This window comes from Marmota monax, unplaced genomic scaffold, assembly GCF_021218885.2.
Source record: "Marmota monax isolate L192 unplaced genomic scaffold, Marmota_monax_Labrador192_F-V1.1 WCK01_AAM20220418_F8-fsc00013, whole genome shotgun sequence".
NCBI lineage: Eukaryota > Metazoa > Chordata > Mammalia > Rodentia > Sciuridae > Marmota > Marmota monax.
In genome coordinates this window covers 25530206-25548775 of record NW_026692202.1, presented here as the reverse complement: position 1 = coordinate 25548775, position 18570 = coordinate 25530206, and the positions used below count along the sequence as shown (strand labels likewise).

At 36.7% G+C, this 18570-nt stretch overlaps 1 long non-coding RNA gene across 4 annotated transcripts in view; it reads right to left on the bottom strand.

The window, feature by feature from the left end:
- LOC124084771 (uncharacterized) overlaps positions 1–11677 on the bottom strand; it is a 160045-nt gene extending 148368 nt beyond the window's left edge. For all 4 annotated transcript variants that reach the window (XR_009225910.1, XR_006849236.2, XR_006849239.2 and 1 more), the window contains exon 1: positions 11543–11677. This is a non-coding gene — a long non-coding RNA (uncharacterized LOC124084771). The remainder of the gene's footprint in view (positions 1–11542) is intronic.
- Positions 11678–18570: the final 6893 nt, after the last annotated feature.

Below are 18570 nucleotides of genomic sequence, written 5' to 3'. Positions count from 1 at the left end.
TTAAGGGAGACAATCGATAGCTCCCACCACAAAAGAGAAGATTTTTAAACAACTGTGATAAAATTCTCCCATGATAAATTAAGAATATGTTCCAAATAAATGAAAAACTAGAAAGCTTCAGTAAAGAAATAGAAAGTCTCAGCAAAGAAATAAATAACCAAATAAGAAATGATTGAACATTATAATTGAAATGAGCTTAGCATATGAGCTGAAAAAGCACAGAAGGGGATGGGGGAAAGAACCAGTGAACAGCAAGACAGAAAAATAGAAATCACCCAGCACCAGCAACCAAGAGGGAAGAAAACTGAAACGGGGGGGGGGGGGGAACAATGCTCATGGGCCTATGGGACTAAAAAAATATTTACTGTGTGTAACTGGAATTGTGGAAGGACAGGAGAAAGAGGGTAGTATTGAAAAAGTACTTGAAATAATAATGGCAGAAAAGTTCTCAAATCTGACAAGAGGTGTAAACTTAGATTTAAGGAATTTAGCAAACTATAAGTGAAGCCAAAGAAAGCCACTTCATGACATGTGACAATCAGCTTTTGACAATCAAAGATGAGGATAAAATCCCAAGAAAAACAATCTGGTGGGAGAATAATTTAACAACAGTGGTGTGTGTGTGTGTGTGTGTGTGTGTGTGTGTGTGTGTATTTAAATCAGAAACCAGAAAGAAGTGCAAAATAAAATATTTTCATATAAAGGAAAATTGAGAGTTTGTTGCTCACAGACCAACCCTGGATATAGAACTGAAGATTTGTTGAGGCAAAAAAAGGAAACAATAAAAGAGAGTGCTCTGGAACAGTAGGAAGAAGGAAAGAACATGATCTGCAAAAACTTGGGTCAAAAATAACCTTTCCTCCTCCTTTTGAGTTTTCTACATTAGTTCAATGGTTGAATCAAAAATGATAAATCTGACTGAGTGCAGAAAAAATATGTAAAATAATTATGTTGCCATAGGGAGGATAAAAAAATGTAAAGAGAAGAAATGGTAATACACTTAATTTTCACTCAAGCTGGTAAAATGATGACATCAGTGATACTGATGAATTGTGCATATACAGTGGAACACCGAGAGACATAAGAAAAAATTTCTTTAAGTTACACAAAGAGTTCAAATCAAAACGACCAGAGGTAAATAAAAATGGAATTCTAAAAACTGTACATGCAACCCACAGGAAAGCAGGGAAAAGAAAACATTTTTTAAAAAACAGAAATAATAAACAGAAAACCAAAATAAAATAGCATGCTTAGGTCCTAACATACAACAATTGTTTTAAATATAAACATATCAGTTAAAAGAAAAAAGGAATTTAATTTATACCTTGAATATTTCCAAAAAATGTATCTCTAAGCCTGAATGTTTCTACTGAAAAAGTCTCCCATTATGTGTGTGTGTGTGTGTGTGAGAGAGAGAGAGAGAGAGAGAGAGAGAGAGAGAGAGAGAGAGAATATGCACATGGATCAAAGCCAGTTCTACATAGTCTCTTCCAGAAAAATAGCAAAAAAGGGACTTTCCCAACTCATTTTATAAAGTTAATGTTAGCCTATTCCCAAAGCCACAAAAAAGATAGTACAAAAAAGAAAACTACACACCAATATTTCTCATGCATGTAAATTTTTAAAAATGCTTTACAAAATAATAGCAAATAAAATGCATCAATTAATAACAATAATTATAGTCTATGATCATGAGGGATTTATACCAGGGATGCAAGTCTAGTTCAATATATAAAAATCAATTAGTGTAATCCACTATATTAACAGGCTAAGAATAAAAAAATCACATAATCAAGCCAGGTATTGTGGTACACTTCTGTAAACCCAGCAACTCAGAAAGCTGAGGCAGAAGGATCACAAGTTCAAGGCCAACCATGGCAACTTAGCTAGATCCTAAGGAATTTAGCAAGACCCTGACTCAAAATTTAGGGGGAAAAAAAGGGTAAAAAAACATGGGAATATAGCTTAGTGGTAGAGCACCCCTATGTTCAATTCCCAGTATGGCAAAATATCACATAATTATACTGATTGATATAGAAAAATTGTTTGATAAAATTCAATAAATAAAAACTCAGAAAAAAATTTATAAAGGGGCCTACCTCAGCTTGATCAAGAACATTTACAGAAAACCTTATAGCTAATAGCTACTTAATGGTAAATGACTGCTTTCTCCCTTATATCATGAACAACACAAGGATATCCACTCTCACCACTCTTCTTCAACATTGTGCTGGAAGTTATTCTAGTCAATGCAATAAGCTAAAAGGGGGGATGGGTAAAATTAATACATATCAAGAAGGAAAAAATAAAACTATTTTAATTTATAGATGACATTATGGTATACATAAAAAATCTCAATGAGTCAAAGGAGACTATAAGAACTAACAAGTGAGTCTAATCACGGGATGCCAGATAAACATACAAAAATTAATGTTATTTCTATATGCTGGCAAAGAACACGTAAATATCTAAATTAAAAACACAGTACTACTTACAATTGCTCAGAAATATTCAGGTACAGATATAACATTATATGTAGATATGTGCTGAAAACTACGAAACACTAACGAAGGAAATTTTTAATAAATGGAAAGACATGCATGTTCATGAATTAGAAAACTGAATAGTCAAAATGTCATTTTTTTTTCAAATTTAATAAATGTCTAACATCATTTCCTTCAAAATCCCAGATATGGTTTTATAGATAAGATGAAAGTATTCTAATATTGATATGGAAAGGCAAAGGAAACAGAATAGCTAAAACAATTTTGAAAAATGAGAATAAAGGGAATGAAACAATTTATATGATGTCAGAGATTTTACATGGTCATAGTTGTCAATCCTAGGTATATATGTGGGGATAGACACACAGACCATGAGCACAGAACTCAGAAAAAAATCCACACAAATATGTCCAACTGATTTTAGATAAAGGTATTAAAAACAATTTAATAGAAGAAAGATAATCTTTCCAAATAAATTATACTGGAAAATTTGGGCATTGATGTATAAGGAGGAGGAGGTGGAGGGAGAGAATGAAGAGGAATTGGAAGAAGAGAAGGAAGAAAAAGAAGTAGATCTTAGGCTTACACCTTATGCAAAAATAAAAATAAAATAAAATTGAGAGGCTTAAATGGAAAGCATAGAAGAATGAGGCTTTTAGGAATAAACATAAGAGAGAATTTTCAGCGTGTGTGGCTAGACTAAGAATTCTCAGACTTGACACTCATATACAATCTATAAACAGAAATTACTAAATTGAATTAATCAAAATTTTAAAATTGTGATTCACCAAGACTCTGTTAAGATAATTAAAAAACAAGCTACAGATTGAAGAGAAACATCTGCATATCACTTATCAGATAAAGGACTAATATAATTTCAAAACTCATCAACAGCCAAAAGTCTTATTAAAATGAACAAAAGACATGAAGACATATTCTACTGAGGAAGATACACAGATGGAAAATATGTATATGAAAAAAATCACCATTATTAGTCATTAGGGAAATAAGAATTAAAACCACAACGAAATATCACTGCATATCTCTCAGAATGGCTTAAATTTAAAAAAATAGCAACTGTATCAAATGTTGGCAAGGATACGGAAAACCTGCATCACTTATATATTGATTCTAAGAATGTAAATGCTATAGCCACTCCGCTGAACAGTTTGGAAGTTTCTTAAAGTATTCAACATGCCATGCAATTACCTATACTTTGCCTCAGAAACTGTACTACTCCTGGGCACATTTTTCCCCCAGAAAAACATAGACTTATGTTTACAAATATCCCACGCACAAAATTTTGTTTATAGTGGAAAGGCTATCTTTTCTCTATTCAAATTTTATTAATAATAATCCCAAACTGGAAACAACCAAGATTAAACAAACTGTGGTACATTCATGTCATGGAATATGACTTAACAATAAAAACCAACAAGCTATTAGTATACAAAACAATCTGGATGAACCAGAAAGAGAATTATGTCAACTGAAAAAGAATCTAGTCATGTTATATACTGCAGGAGTCCATTAATACTATAGTCTACCCTTATTCACAGAGAATACATGCCAAGACCCCCACTAGATGCCTGAAAATGAAGAGAATGCCAAACCCTACATAATATTTTTTCCTATATCTACAAAGATACCTATCATAAAGTTTAATTTATAAGTTAGACACAGTAAGAAGCTCATAACAATAATAATAAAAATAGAACAGTTACATAACAATACACATTAATATAAGTTATATGAATATGGATCATTGATCCTTATGATTTCCATGGTCAGATTTCCTTTAAAAACTTCAGTTTTGCTGAAAATACTTTCCAGCTATGCTGGATATAGCTTCCTCATTGGCAGAGACTGTCTCTCCAGTCAATTTTATACTTTTGGGTTCAAATATGTTCTTGAATCTGTTTAACCACCCCTGACTGGAAGGAAATGGCCTGGTGTTATTCACTTCAGGGGTCCCCTTGCTAAAGTCTTTATATAGTCATAATGATTTCTGGCACAATACATTGCCATCAGTTGGAATATGTTTTCTGTTCATGTCTCCCACCTACAAATTTAATGCCTATTCCATTTTTTTCTTTGTGCTACTAAGGATTCAGGAGAGCTAATCCCCAAACCTTTTATTTTTCATTTTAAGGCAGGGTCTAAGTTGCCAAGACAGTCCTTGAACTTGCAATCCTCCTGCCTCATCCTCCAGAGTTGCTGGGACTACAGGAATGTGGCAAGGCATAAAACTGAATACCTTTTCCATCTTAAGCAAGTACTTATCACATGTCTGGTCATAACATTAGCAGTTTGAGGTGTGACAGCAAAACAAGCATGATTTTTTTTTTTATTTTGTGCATGATTTCACAGACACAAGATTCTCTCTTATGATAGATCTTGCAACTGGAGTATATGATTTTTTTCTCTCCTTAGTAAGTAGAGAACATTTATCTTTTCACTTAAAGGAAGCCCTTTATGGCTTCTATTTAGCATATCTGAATCACCAACATCTATTACTCTTCCTTTTTAGGACATTCTTAAGTAAAATAAGGGTTACTGGAATAGGAACAGTATCATTCCTCTACAGTTGACCTCATAATCAAGATGGCTACTTAAGCACTTAACAGCCAAGCAGTGTATACAGCATGAATACAATGGATAAAAATGATTTGTGTCCTGTGTGGGATGCAGCAGGATGGCACAAGATTTCATCACACTATTCATAATGGCATATAATTAAAAGTTTATTGTGAAAATTTCATTTAATATTTTCAAACCATGGTTGACCATGAGTAACTGAAACCATGGAAATCAAAACCATAATTTGGGAGTACTAGTGTATAATATCCTTGGAATGACAAAACTATAGAGAACACATTATTGGTTGCCATGAGTTAAATGGGAATGAGGAAAGTGAGAAATTGATATGCCTGTAAAGGCAACATGAGAGATCTTTGCGGTACTGGAAATGTTCCATATCTTGATTGTATTAACATCAGCATCTTGGTGGTACTCTCATTGGAGGAAACTAGGAAATAGATACATGGCATAGCTCTGTATTATTTCTTTTTATTGCATGTGAAACTACACCTTTCTCAAACCAAAAAGCTAAATTAAAAAATAGTATACAGAAACCACCAAAATAAATAAACACAAAATTATTTTTAAAAATATAAACTTTAAGTTCCATCTATATATTGTTTGAAAGTTTCTACCAGATATTTGGAAACTCAGAAATATGGTTATAACAATTAAATAATCAATATAAAATTAAATAAAAAGACCTAGATCAGGGATAGCAAATAGACCAAATTTAGATGCATTCTTCATTACTAGAAGTGCTAAGTTGGAAGAGTAATGTGTTCCAGGGGCCCTGGGATAGGGAAGCTGTGGCTTACATGCCACATGATTGCCATTTTGAGTTTTAACCTAAAGATTTGTCGGTAGCATGTCTGATGCTAAAATGGCAAAATGGCACCCAAAATAGTTTTACTCAAACCCTAGAGCTTAAAAGCTGTTAATCCCCAGGGCTGTCTCTCTGGCCACCCTATGCCAAATGGTTCAGCTATAGAGTTGGCCATTTAGCTGATGTTCCATAATTATCATCTGCTGGCCCACAAACACATTATGCAGTTTATTGCTTGGGAAAAATTTCTCTTTGTTTGAGTTACAAGGATTAAAAGCATTACAGCTTAATCCCTTTGATGCATCCAGGCCATTTTGAAATTGAATGTTTTTCTATTAAATCTCCTACTGGGAACCAATTCACTGACACTGTAACAACAGAACCAAGCAACGCTGATTAATTACAGAATTTCTGCCCTTCTGCCTATATGAGTCTCTCTAAAATATCTAATAACAAAAAAGCACTTAAATAAATCCATGAGGTTAATCAATGTTTCATGTAATTTGGAATAAGAAACTTCAAAGCCGTTCAACGAAAATAGTGAGAGAGGGAGATGAGAGCTAGAAGATTAAAGAAACCAGTGTTGAAGAATTCATATGTATTAAAGGTTCAAGCCACATCAATTCTCAAACTAACTCAAAAACTAATTCATATTAGAAAATCAACACACACTTGGCTGGTTACAATTCTTGAAATGGAAAGCATGAGAGTATAAATTAAATTATACATTCAATTCAGAAGCTGGGATGCTGCCATCAGATTCATAGTTTCAAGACCAATGCATAATAAACTGCCAAGGAGGTGGCTGTCTGCTCATCAGATCTGCTTTCAGTAGATGGAACAGGCTGAACATTCTCCATGTGGTAACCACAGAGATGAATGAGGCCTTCTTCTTTGCTTTCTTTGTCAGGAGGGCCAGTGGAGGAAGCTGCATTAGGAGGACATGTCTGATGTGGAAAAAATGAATGTCGTCTTTCACTTTATGTGCTACAGAAATTGAAAGGGATCAGAGCAAGGGAAAGTTCAAGTATCTCAATGATAGTCTCACCCGTATTGAGAAATTAGCCTGCCCACTGAATAATAAAAGAAAAAATTGTGACCACAGAAATATTTGCATCACAGGAAGACCACAGGATGAAAACATGTCATTCTGCAGTTGAAACCAGAATGTGGTCAAATGTAAAATTCACAATCTACTTCAATATATTATTTCTCATTGGCAAATTTGCTACAATTTGGCATACCATTCACTTCATACATCAACAAGAATCAGTTCTACTCATGATTAGTTTTTATTGTATTAACTTATTTTCTTACATTCTGAGATAGAATTTATTTCCTGAGGCCTATCTTACAGCCTCTTTCTAAAGAACAGCAATACTGGGTAATTATTTATAGTTGCTTAAGGGCAAAGCATTATGCTAAATAAAGTGAAATTATCATATGGTGGTCACATACAGAGTCCTTAGAAAAGAATTTAGTCGGGTAAGAATTAGCTCCATTTTCCTGTGTGCAGTGAGATACTGAAATGAAATTTGGAAGATGAAACTCCTCTAAAAGATGTCACTTGTCAACCTAACAAACTCATCATCAGTACCTTTCTCTGTGTATTTTCCTGAGTGTTATACTCTTTTCTCAATATTATCTGGGCACTCAAATGTAAAACTCATTTCTTTTAGTTGACAAAGTCCTTTCGTTAGGGATAATCAAAGACTACTCATAATTTTTCCATCATATTTTCTAATTAATATTTTCTCTCCCATTTCCTCCTTTATTTGCTGTTTACATTTTATAATTTGAACTTAATCATTGTAACCAGTACCACTGTGCTTGAATTTTTCCATAAGGCATTCTGCTCCAGGCTGCAAGAGTTGGGAGTTCTGTTTGAATCCTCTGAGATAACTTGTATTCCAGTGAGAGGAAAAGACCCCCACTCCTGTCCAGAGTGAGGATGACTAAGGGCCCTGCTGCTCATACAGTAGTCATCAGATTGGAATTCTCATCTGAGAACCTCTTAGAAATGCAGGATCTCAGGCTCATCTCCAGTCCTATTCAATGAGAAACTGCATTTTAACAAACTCCCAGATGATTGGTATGCCCACTACAGAGTAAGGATTGGGCAATGGTGTTGGCATTAAATGGTAATTGAATGTGGAAAAAAGAGCCTCAAAGTTCCACATGGTAGCATTAGCAGAACTATTTCAGAAAACCTAATTTACAGTCTTTTCCAAATATATTTGGAACGTATACCTGGAATGAATGTGTGTGTGTGTGTGTGTATATATCTGTGTCTAAGGATAGCTGAACCAAATAGATGGATAAGGAACCATCTAAAATAAAAAATTAAAAACTTTACAAAATCTCCCAAAGGATGCCCCATTTATTTTTGTGTTTTTGTGTATCAGACTTTTTAATGTAATCCAGAATTCTCTTCACAAGTAAAAATGAGGTCAGATTTGTTTTAATATTCAGATTACATGTTTTTCTATCTTTCATATGGTCTAAATAGTAATAAATACAGTTATCCATCATCCCAATTTCTAATATCTTACTCTGTTTGTTTTTTAATTGAGGTAAATCTGGGGTAATGTAACATTTATAATTTTAACCATTTTTAAGTGAACAGTTCAATGGCATTAAATACATTCACATTGCTTCCAAACATCGCTATCGGTGTACAGGACTTGGTCAGTATCACCGGAAGAACCTCTGCACCCATTTAACAGTCATTTTCTATTTTCCCCTCCCCACAGACCCGAATAAGCCCAGCTTGACTCTCTGTCTCTATAGCTTTGACTATTTTAGATGCCTCAGGTAAGTAGAATCATACCTCTACTTCAACTCGAAGTACTGGTATTTTGTGACTGTCTCACTTCACTTTGCATGTTTTCAAGGTCCATTCATGTCATAATACAACAGAATTTCATTCCTTTTTAAGGCTGATTAATATTCTGTTGTATGTTTATATTTTCATTCATCGGTCACTAAACATTTAGTTGTTTGTATCATTGCACAATGGTAAATAATTTTGCTATAAAACCTTACTTTTTAATGTCACCAGGTGTAAAGCTATTGAAAGCTACCTTTGCCTTGGGAAAGCTGAGCAATCTTCACATCTTTAGCAGAAGCCATCACCATGTGCATGCATGATGGAATTCCTGGGGAAATTCAGATGTCCCATTTGACTCAATTGTGGCTGAAGGGCAGCATGATTATTGCTCAAAACAAGAAACTTCTCTGCAGATTTTCTTCCCCTTGAAGTCTAATTTAGTAAGACACAGAATTCCTCAGTGGGAAAGAGAACATATTCACTCCAGTGTTAGCTTACATTCAAAATTGGCCCAACTGCAAAGTGTACAGTGCTTCATGCCGGCCATTTCCTGTCATTCAGAGAGAGCCATATCCCCAAAAGCATGTGATTCACCCAGTGGGTGAATTAGAGGAGATCCCAGCATCCATCAGGACATCCCAGGACCTGCCTCTCCTCTCACAACCCATGCCCTGTGTGGAATCTAGGTAGTCAGTCTGGATTCGCTTCTCTCCAGCTTCTCTGGGCTATCTCTTGGCAACTTTAATTTCAGAGGAGCTCATTAATATTTTTATTGCCACCTCACCTCAATAAGGAACACTGCCAGTCCCTCTAATCTGTTTTTAAAACAGTGAGTCACAAAGTGAAAAAACTTGCATCTGAAATGTTTCTATCTCTTGAGCCTCTGGGTAGCAAGCAGTTTTCCAGAATGTGTGTGTTGTAATATCAAAACCCTGCAGAGCACTGAGTTGCACAAGAGAAATGGGTGCTCTATCTGCTTGCAGAGCTGGAGCCAGAGCCCACCTTAATCAAGAAGCCCCATGGTATTCGCCCAGAACTTGAGTGATGTTTTTATATCCATATGTAAGTAAAACCTACCATTCAAGTGGTTATTTCCAGATCTAGAGAATGCACCCAAGGGAGAATGGATGGATCCTCCTCAAGGTATCAAAATGTAGAACTTAATGAAAAAAATTTTTTCAGCCTATAAAATAATTTATATGTGATGTCTTTTGGGTACTTTGTTACATGTATGTATACACTTGGGATTTGAGGTCTGGTGAAATGGGCCCATAAGAACTCTAGTAAATTCAAAGAGGAGTCCTGTAAAGGAAGAACTCATCCTGGGGAAAAAGTAATTCAGACAGATGAATCTGATCCCAAAACTAACCTGTAGGTGTCTAAGGGTCATACAATTCTGATGCTATATGGCATCTGTCTTTTGGATCTGACATCACACACAAACAGCTAAAGGCTGGGGGCAGAGGTATTTTGACAAAAACTAGAAAACTCAATAAGGTGACAAGAGCTCTGTAATGCACTAAAGCTTAGGAAATATTCTAGTGATGTGTATGTGCCAGCATGTGACATAAAAGTGGTGGTGGGGGGTGGTGACTGTCCCAGATCTGTAACACATACGGTGAAGATTTAGTGCCTGGATGACTTGAGCCCCTTGTTGAACTAGCCCTTGGGCTGCAGTGTCCAGAGGAAGTGTGCAGATGGAGGTGGTATCCCTGACAGAGAGGAGTAGTACTGTGGCACCCATGTGACTAGGTTTCAGTATCCTCCACATAGGTATGAGATGCCAATGCCAACTGGAAGAGGCACTTCATCTTCAAAGTGAAACTCATGAGGAGGCCAAAAGGAAGTCATTTTATACAGCTTTGCCAGATGTCCCTCACTGAGGCAGACTGGGGCAGGAGAAGAGAAAACAGCAATGTCATGGTATATCTTCCAGAATCTGTGCTGGAGTACACGTGAGATACTCCAGAAAAACCTAGAGGGATACCCTCAACGAGAATGATGCGTGTGAGATGAAATTCATATTCCCACTTTCCAAGGGCTCCCATCACTTCTACATTGGATTTCCTTGAACTCAGGATGCCCAAGTCCCCTTAAAATTAGGCATTTTTATGCAAGTTTAAGAATGATTCTTTAGGAAGATGATCAGGTTTTTACTTATTACCTCATTTCCTAGATGGGGTTTGTTTGTTTTTGTTGTTGTTGTTGTTTAAAGAGTGAAGGACATTTTAATGTTATGTTTTCACTGTCTTTAAAACTTTTCTATTTCCCTGTAGTAGGAGTCACAACTTCAAGGAAAATGGGGCAGACAAACAAGTGAGTTTATGTAGCCAAGAAGAGCTCACAAGCCCTGTATAAAGGCTACTTCAAAGAAAACAAGAACAAAACCTCCATTCCTGTTTGGCCAAATAAACAATGTCCATGAGCCACATAGAACCAAGAGGCCACCAGGATCATCACTTGGTCCTCGTTCTGATTCCTACCATGTGGATGGTTACTCTCACTCTCTCATATCTGGATGAGTGTCATAAACCCTCTTTTCCATTGTTAGCATGGCTGAAAACCAACAGAGTGGTATCACAATGTCACTTCAGTTTCCCCAGAGCTGGCCACCTACATTGTCTTATCTTCTGTTTGCAAACAATGGGCATCAACATCCCATGGAGGAGACCAGGCTGGTGAGTGGGAATGATGACACCCAACCACAGGGTGCCCCTGTGCTGACAGACCCTGCACCCAGGGCTTCCCTCCTGCCACTTCACTTATTCTTCCCAAGAAACTATTAGTAAGCACCGCACTTACCCCAGCTTTACAGATGAGAGGACTGAGGCCACACGTCACATAAGTGCTGAAGCAGAGATTCCATGACTCCAAAGTCCATGATTTTAACCAAAATGTACATATACACTTAGGATAAAGCAAGAATGAGTCAGTGGTTGGAGGATTGTGCAACAGGGTGGAGGGAAAGATAGTGAAAAGTTAGTTAATGATTCACAGGGAATCTTGTCTGCAAAGACAGACCCTGGGAGCATTAGAGACCAGGCAAGAACAGTGGACTAGAGGATCTTAACAGGGGCTTGGTGGTGGGCGAGGGAGATCTGTGGGTAAGGGTGGAGTGTGGTCTGATAAGGAGGATGTGAGGAGGTAGCACTGAGGCTGGGCTGCTCCTCCAACACAATGGCTTTCTCTCCCTCCTCTTCTACTCTTCATCCATCCATCTACCAAGTTCCAGCTAAGAACAAGTAAATGGAAACTTAGAAAAGCAAGGAAACTGAAACTTAGGGGAAAAATACTGCAGGCATTTCCTATATTTCCAACATATGTGATTTTTCTCTATTCCTCCCACCCTACTCTTGGGTGTCTGCTCTCTATACAGTTAAGAAAACAAAAATAGAAAAATATACTTTTAGTCATACAAGGAAAAGGACAGGGACTTTCCCCTTGAGCACAGCAGAGATAGGCCCTATGGGGCAAGTTTGGTGCATTGTGAGTGTTTCTCTCTGAGGGCAGAGACTGAAGTTCTCACAGGCAATGAAACCCAACCCCCATGGGAGTCCTAGGAGACAGAGCAAAATGCCACTTGGCCCGCTCATCTCTGATCTTTGTGTAGGGTTGATTTCCAGCACTAGCATTTCAGGCAATGAACAGAATCTTCCCATACCTCCTAATCTTCCCATACTCCCAGGATGGTAAATTGTGTGTGTCAACCTCTCTAGACCTCAGAATCCAGACATTTGGCAAAACATTATTTTAGATGATCCTGGAGGGGGCTGTTTTAGAGGAGATTAACACTCTATTCAGGAGACTTTGAGAAAAGCAGATTATCCTCCATAATGTGGGTGAATCAGTTGAATGACGCCTCAATGGAAATACTGACTTCCTTGGAGGAAGAGGGAATTCTGCTTGCAGTATGCAGTTGGACTTGAACTGCAGCTCTTCCCTGGGTCTCTGAGTTGCTGGCCTCCCCTGCAGAGTTTAGCATTGCTGGCCTCCATGATTTCATGGATCAATTCCTTAAAATTAATCTTTCTCTCTGTATACTTGCATCCTATTAGTTCTGTTTTCCTGGAGAATTTTGCTTAATACCCATTCTATTACCAATTCTAACATGAACTTTTTTTTCGCTCATTTCTCCAAACTTATAAAATATTTAAATTGATGTTATTTAAAATAAAATGTTTGTTTCTAATATTTGAAAGAGTTTTCAACATCCCCCAATCAGTTCTTAATTTGGAACGTGCAACAGTTTGCTATATGGAGCCAATCGACTAGTATAACCATCATCCATGATTTGTGTAGCATGTGACATCTCACCAAGGATCACAGGGCTCCATGAAGTTTTAAATAATTGCTTTCCATAACCTTCTCATTCAATTGCCATCTGTAATCGCAGAAAAAAATATATTTCCTTCCTAGAAGATACAAAATATGAACCTTTTGAAGGAGACAGAGCCTCAAAGAAATGTTTTGAAAGGGAAGAATGGAAAAAGAGAATGGAATATATTTCTCCTCAATAAAACCTCATTTTAGTACTGACAACCTGTTTTCCTTTCAGCACAGCTTTATAGCATTTTAGCTAATAACTGCCCTCTTTATTCATTTGTTAGTGGCAGTTTATGTCACTGCCTTGTATATTTTTAAAGTACTGGGTATTGGCCAGTACTATAGCAATTTTGGACATAGCACTGTTCAACATAAAACCACAGCTTGCGAGTAAGAGTAGGTCTTAGGTGTATGAGTATCTATAGTACTTAGCTGTACATGGACAGATGTCAATACATGTGTATCACTGAATGTGTATTACTACAATGTGAGGTATTGGTAAGGGTTCAGCACCAAGGGAGCCCTCCAAATCTACATGCACACAGTCATCAAATAAGGATTTATCCCTCTTATATATTTACACATCACATTACTCCTCATATTCTAAGTGTATGTGTATGTATGAAAAGAGAGAGAGAAACCAACAGAAGCGGAGCAAATGAGGTTGTCCCTTCTGCACTCTGAACACCTTGATAGGGGCTTATTCAGGTCAGCAAATGTGCAGTGTCACTGGTTTGAATACTGTTTCTGCCATGAGAAAGTTATATGATTTTGGAAATTATTACTTAACTTTTCTGAATTTTCAGGGTTTTGTTTTGTTTTATTTTGTTTTTAACTTGGAAAGTGAACAGTATAACATCTACATTGAAGACTCTTTTGAAGCATAAAAGGTAATTTTTGAAAGAAAGAGGCACTTAATGTTGTCATAGAAACGGTAGCCTCATGGATCCATCACCCTCTCCTGCTATAGCACTAGGCACATTGCCTTGTACTTGGAACGCACTCAGTCGTGTTTGTTGAATGAATCACAAAGAAGAAGTGTCTTGGCAAAAGGACACACATGCTATTTTTGGCTTTCTATACAGCAGACAATAAATTTTATGGCCTGAATCTTATGAGTACAAAGTAAGGAATCATTCATAATGTGATCCGTTTCTACCCCAAATGTTCAATGAGGAACCATCAGCTCCGAGGTATTATTCATGTTCCAATCTTTCTCCTTTATAAATACCTTCTTCACTTAAATGACACAACAACCCCAAAACAACTTCAGTTGACACTTCAGTTACACTATGGAACTTCTATCAAGTTTATGGCATTACTAGTTTGAGTTTTCACATGGGAAACCAAAATGCTCATTTCAAGTTTATAAGAAATAAAATCACAACACAGACATCTTACTGTCAAAATTGTTTCCCCTCTCACTTCTTTCCTTCCCTTTCCCCTGTCTTCTCCCTACCCACCATCTGTTTGTTTGGAAGATCAATGAATGAATCATCCAACAGGGGAAAGAACTCTGGATGACACAGTTCTTTAAGCCACATCTGAAATGAATTGGGAGATTAAAAGGCTACACAATAACATCAGTCAGTATGCATGCTATTCTTACTGAAAGATGGTCAGATGCCAGAAGGGTCCTTAGTAACATACTGTCCCAGGGAGCTGTCAGCTCCAACATCCACACGTAGGGCTTCAAACAAGATGTTGGCAGCCACATTGAACTCTCTGCTTGTACCTCCATAATTCCTCAGGTAAATGATTCACCAGATTATGGTTGCATTAAGTTAGAGAATCACAACTAATAGGTAAAGGAATGTATCAAAACCAAGTTTCGGGTGGGGGAGAACAAAGCCTCGACAGACTAGAAACTGAGAGCAGACTAAAGGAAGGAAGGGAGGAAGGACAGCGAGTACATGGTTGGATTTAGGGCCAGATGAGCTCAAGGGCCTGAATCAAGTTTCAACTCTAATCTGTGGAAATTGAGTGGAGGCTGGAATCCCAAAGAGGCACTTCATTTTTTCAATGGAATCATTTAACTAATACTCTGTGTCAAGAGATGCTGAGAATGTATCACTGAGAAAAATAGAACTCTATGAATTGTTAAAGATGATTTTCCAGTGGGGAAAGATATGAAAATCAATGTAATTAGCTAATAAAGTATAAAGTATATTGAAAGAGAAATAGAAATGCTATAGAAGAATTTAAAAATCAGAGTAAGGACAATTGTAAGTACCAGAGTAGAAGCTTCAGTTTAAATGGTGTAGTCATAACATGAAAATTACTTAAATATCAATAATTCACTAGCATACTTTAAGAATCACAAAAGTAAAAGAAAATCATCTTGTAACATGACACAGAAACATAGAATTTGATGAAAATATGTAAAAAGAATTAGTCACATGTTTTATCTAACTTAAAAAAATTTACATATTATACCAGAGATGGTCTAAAAGCAATTCAGATAGTTGCTGGCCCATATACTTCTTTAATAAAACACTATACTGCTAAAACAAAAAGCACAGGTATGTGGATTTTATTCACCAGCAAGGTCAAAGCCTTTTAAAAATGGTTTCAGCTCATCATTGGTCATGTGACTGATACTATTATTTATCCCTTTTCCACAGGTGGGGATATTGAGGTCCAAAGAGTGTTTATAACTGAACACAATGAGTCAGTGCTATGAATTATGGAAAATGCATGCAAATGACTTCATCTCATGTGGGTTTGGCCATGTAAGAAGTTAAATTACCTCAGCGATTTTAAGAACTTGGCTTTGTTCATAATGATCCTCTTCCTGTCTGGCTATCCCCAAGGACCTGGTTACTGAGCAAAGCTGAGTGAGTACTCAGGATGAGTGCAAAAGCCTGAAAACACCATGACAGTTTGCAGAATGTGCCATGCTAGAGCTCCCCCCTTCATAAAGGAAGTCAGAAAAAGACTGTGTGCTGCTAAGAAGGGTAAGGTCTCAAGTTATTTTTTTGTTTGTTTTTGGAGGTTTTCTCCCCCCCTTTAGAATAGTGCCTTTTTAGCTCTCATTTCATAGGAAAATGACAAAGTTTTTACAGTAAGTCCCTTATCTCCTTTAACTTTCTAAATTTTGAGAACATGGTACATTCTACATATTTGTGGTTCAACTAATGAAGTCACTGATTTGACTACACTTGGCAAGTGACAGTAATGGCAGGAACCCACAAAACAGCCAAGGATGATTCCTTTAAATTAGGAATTCGTGATAAAATTGGGAAATTCATCCAGAAGGGATGAAGCTCTTTAGGTTATCCTATGACATAATTTGAAATGTGTGGCCAAAAGAATGCAGCTAAGTATTTATTTTATATCATTTAATCAATTTGAAAGTTTTCCAAGTTACTGCAGACTAAACTTAAAGCAGGATATTGTACTAATCGACTCTTACATATTAATGTGGCCCTGCCAAACTGGTTTCCTTGAAACCTCCCTCTTTTGTGTTACCCTTCTATTTTCTCATAGGAGAGAAAAAGATTAATGAGCATAACTGTTAACCTATTTTGTTATTTGCATGATTATGTCCACACATTTACACACATACACACACACACACACATACACACACACAACCTAATTATGTGTGTGGGGGGGGGATGACACTGAATATTTAAACTTATTTTGCCCAAGCCTTCTTAATTTATCTACTATCACTCTGTTTGTGACCTTTTTCCTTTTCTTAAAAGGTTTCAAGATTAAAAAGAAAAAAAATTAATTTTAAAACAACTCTTCCCTCTCTGTCACCCTTACCCTGCCACTTCAGACCTTGACACTAAAACCTAATCAATGACTGGATCAGAGTCAATCAAGCTGACTTGGTGAGGGGTTGTTTGATGAGAGCCTAAGTGTGTGGTCAACCGTGTGGATTTTGGCCCTCTTCCAGAAAGAGGTTGAAAACTTTGGAATGACCTAAACGGTAGCCTTGTCTGGTTTGAGAGAAAATAAATCAGTTTCACCATGGCCGCTGTGATCACTGGCAGTCCAATGTCTCAGCTGGACTAAAGAGAGGTGTCCTACATACAGCTGCTCTGAGTAACCACATGAGGCTACCAGAAGGAAACTTGAACTGGTGAGAATGCCGGAGCTGCCTGTGTCCCAGAGGCTGGTAACAGGGTGACATCAACTGGGCTCCAGAAGTCTCAGGACTTCCATTTGGCTTCCAGAAACGACTTCAAGGTGTTAATTCTGATTTATAAAACTGTCTGTGTTTTGGATCCTGGTTACCTTAGAAATCAGCTTTAAGATGATAGCTAAAGAGTTCCCAAATTTACACTCAGACACCTAGAAGCAACACCCTTCGATGAAGAGCCAAGGTGGCTAGAATCAAGGACTGCTTTAACCTGACAAAATCCTACTTTGCAAATTAAGACTTTTTCCTTCTGGCTTCCCTTACAGAGTAGAAATTATGAATGTGAAGGAGGCCCCACTGTCAAAAGAGTTTAACTTAATATCTTTGACTGTTAAAATATTTAGAGTTCAATTTTTAAAAAGCATAACAATAAATTCTAGTGTGTATTTTAATAAGATTCCTACTTATGATCCCATACCACATATTTATTTGTATTAGATCATATATTTAAACCATTATCCTTTACTGGCAAGCACATATTCCCATGAGCAAAAAGATGTGAATAAATTAGTTTTCATCTTCTGAAAGATCTGCCTTTTATTTATACCAGGCTTTTTAAAAGGTTGGCAGATTTTTTTTTAAAACTTCTTTGTGAGATTGATTCAAATTTTAGCTTTTCCTCTATATCCTAATTACTTAACCATCAATGAATTTTTCCAAAAAATTCTGAACATTCTTTGATCCAAACTCTAAAGAGTTGAGTGTGCTAATGTACCATAAGCATTCCCTAGAACTAGCACACCCTCAGTGGTCAGTGATGCTCCTTTTATTACTCTAGAGTGTTTTAGAAATATTCTATAACATTCTTATCACCTGCAAGTTGTCTTCCTGATTCAAAAAAATAAAGAAAGAAAGAAAGAAAGAAAAGAAAAAGAAAACAGTAGCAGAAAGCTTAAGAAGCCTTTTCCTTTGTTTGCACTTCTCTACTAACCAAATTAATGTGTATCCTTTCAGTAGAAGATGTCCATCTCAGAAGACAAATTGTGCTTTCTGTTCCTGCTAAAACAAGCATATGGAGCACACCTGTGAGACCATATAAAAGAATGAAAAGTCAGTAGAGCAAGAACTAGCTTGAGATTTAAGTAGAAGTAAATGTGTACTACTGTTTGAAAAGGGGCAGTTACTGACAACCTTGAATACTCTCGTACTGATATTAAAGGCAGTGAACTCCTGTACTAAAGTTCTGGAAAGACCAACAGTTACTCATTCCCTTTCATAAGCTCACCAGTACAGTCACTGACATAAAAAGTAAAGATTGTTAGCAATGCCTAACCACTTAATTGCCTAAGTAACCGTCGTCTCTTTACAGGCCTCATTGTCTTGAGCACGGAGGAAGTGGCAAACCAGTAGGATC